We start from the raw sequence: 2,750 nt of genomic DNA on the forward strand, positions 1-2,750 counted from the left end.
ACCTGCTGTCCATTTAGTGCTGCCTCTAAGCAATGTTTAGGAGGCTATGGCATACTGAGTACGTAAGAGGTTGTAACTTGACTTGATTAATTTATCTATTGTACTGTCTTATGTGGAAATATTCCCTCCCCTAATTAACAACGTAGCAGAAAATTTTCATTTCAGTCTGTTTTCTGTTTAGCTCAATTGTTTTGTGATAATGAATAAAGGAAACCAGAACACATTTCTATTTTTCAGAAAATAAAATTATTGGTGGGGGAGAGGAGGGCCTCTTCCAGGAGGTCTGCTAAATTGTTGTGGGAAATCTTGTGAGAAGTGCTAATTGTTTTTTCACACAGAAATGCTAATTTCATTTTAACACTTTTTACCCAGCTTGTATGTAATTTAATTCCATTTTTACCCACTTCCTATTCTATGTGAATATTCTCTTTTCCAGTTTGTGTTCTTGATACTTGAGCATTAAGATTTTAAATTACCTATTATTACAAACCTAGCTTATTTTCTATGCTGCTTGGGTTTTCACTGTTTCCTCCTTTATTATATTTCCAAAACAGATTTCCAATCCAGATTTCTTTCATTTTATCAGTCTACTTTGTGTCTGCAGGTCTAAATTTTCTATTTTCGTTTGCAAACACTTGGAAGTGTAACTCTCTGGGAAGTGCTTTTTGAATCTCCTTTGCTGATCTCATTTATGAAATACCCCATTAATTTAATACAAAATACATTTACACAGTTTACTGTGTCCCTCTGTGTTTCAGAATGGCAGCCAAGGAGAGGATCCCACAAGGACAAGGTTGTTGCAGCCGCATCCAGGTTCAGGACCCCGCTGTGTCCAAGGAGGAGCATCAGGCTGCAGAGGAGGGGAGAGGTGGGGGTCTTTGGTGAAATTCTTCCTTTCCTCCCCATCCCTGATAATGATGTGGAGCCGGCATTAGGGTTGCAAGGATTAGTGGTTGCAAGGATGCCGCTTCCTTGGGGAATTTCTTTATGCTGGTTAAAGCTTCTTCCAGGATGTACTGGCTTTGGTGTGTTTGCTTTTGCCAAGCCCCGGGAGGAGCTTTTAGTGATCCAGCAATAACGAGAAGATCCCAGCCCTTCCTACCCATGGCTGGTGGATGTGCCGGTTGAAATCAGTAGCATGGACACAGGTTTTTTTGTTACTTACCTTTGCAAATCTTAGTCAAAAATGGTTATCTCCAAATATGCAAGGCTAGGAACATGTTTGAAATGTACTTTGAGGGAATTTTAATGGCCTACATGCATCATTTACATCAGTAAAATGTAGATCCAGATGCCCTGAATAAACAGAGTGATTAATCTAGTGCTAAATCTTAATTTACACTCTCAACCCACGAGTTTTCCAAACTGCTTCAGTAACTCAATAAGCACTGTATAATTTAAAAGCCTGCAGTTGTCACATAATCTAATAATACTATTCCAGACTGCTACTATTCAAGCTATTCAGGAAAATACACTAACTCAGGATTAAAGCTGTGTTTCTTGCTTTAGCTTTAGCGTGCAGCAAATATGGCATTAAATTGAAGTGTGTGAAACGGTAGCTTTGGTGAATATGGAGACAACACTGTAAAATGCAGTAATCTTGGTTAAAAATGGATAATCTTCCCCTGTTGAGTAACTTCTGTTGCTAATGAAAAGTCCTGAGTTAAGACCAAAATAAGGATTTTATTATAGGTGATTTGATTGCCTTTTGTCTTCAATTTCTGTGTCTATGATCTTGTCAGAAATATAAGTGCTGAAGACACGAGTATTTTTAACTTCAGTTTAAAACATTGAGTCCAATTACAGTATTGGAAAGGGTTATTAATTAAAAAAAAAAAAGCAGTTTGAATTCACGATCCGGCTCTGTTTTCAGCAGTACGAATGAGCATCAGTGAATGCTGGTGCAGGTTCCATTGCAGGACCTGCGACAAGCCCATGTCTACACAGGGTTAGAACACCTCTCTGCAAAACTCCTAATTGATTTCTTTGGAATAGCCTAAAAAGCTGGTGAATCAATCTAGCCTGGTGTGCTTAGTAATTGACTTTCCTTAATCAACATTTGATTGCTGAAAGCTGTAGACTATTGTACAGGAAAAGGTGGTCGCAAATAAATCATGGAGGATTAAAATTCTCTCCACTTACGTTAAAGGAGAATTGATTGTTTTCTCCCGCCCTCCTGAAACAAGCAGCCTTTCTTGTCTGGCAGCTGAGCTTTGAGTGTACTGGTATGTAGTAAATTCAGAGTGATTGAATGAGATGGTTTCCTTGCTCATATTTCACCAAGACAAGGCAATGAAAGGCAACCCCACATTCCTGCATTTCATACAGTGCTCTGAACTGGGTTGGGACATCTAAGAATAAATGCTGGCCCATTTTAATGTCACAGGGAATCAATTAGCTCATGAAGTCCGGAGGGGTTATCAGTTCCAATAAGAACAATGTTGTCACAACCCTCCTGGGGGAGATTTGTCCCAGGGGACAAAACCGCACCCTGGGTACCCTATTCTGTGCCAGAGGTGGAGGGAGCAGAAAACATTTGCTTGCTCCATCTCTGCATTTACCTGGGACAGCCTGGATTTGAGGCTGAATTCCCATTTCGGTGCATTTCTATGCAGGCACATGCACACACACACTCATGATCCCATACAGCTGTTTCTGTAGTTTCTCTTTTACCCTTTCGAAACTCCCACTGCCAGGAGGGGAGCGCGATGCAAAACTCTGCACACTAAATACCGAGAGAGAAACCTGGA

Source organism: Egretta garzetta, unplaced genomic scaffold (genome assembly GCF_000687185.1).
Source record: "Egretta garzetta isolate BGI_Z169 unplaced genomic scaffold, ASM68718v1 scaffold172, whole genome shotgun sequence".
NCBI classification, from domain to species: Eukaryota; Metazoa; Chordata; class Aves; order Pelecaniformes; family Ardeidae; genus Egretta; species Egretta garzetta.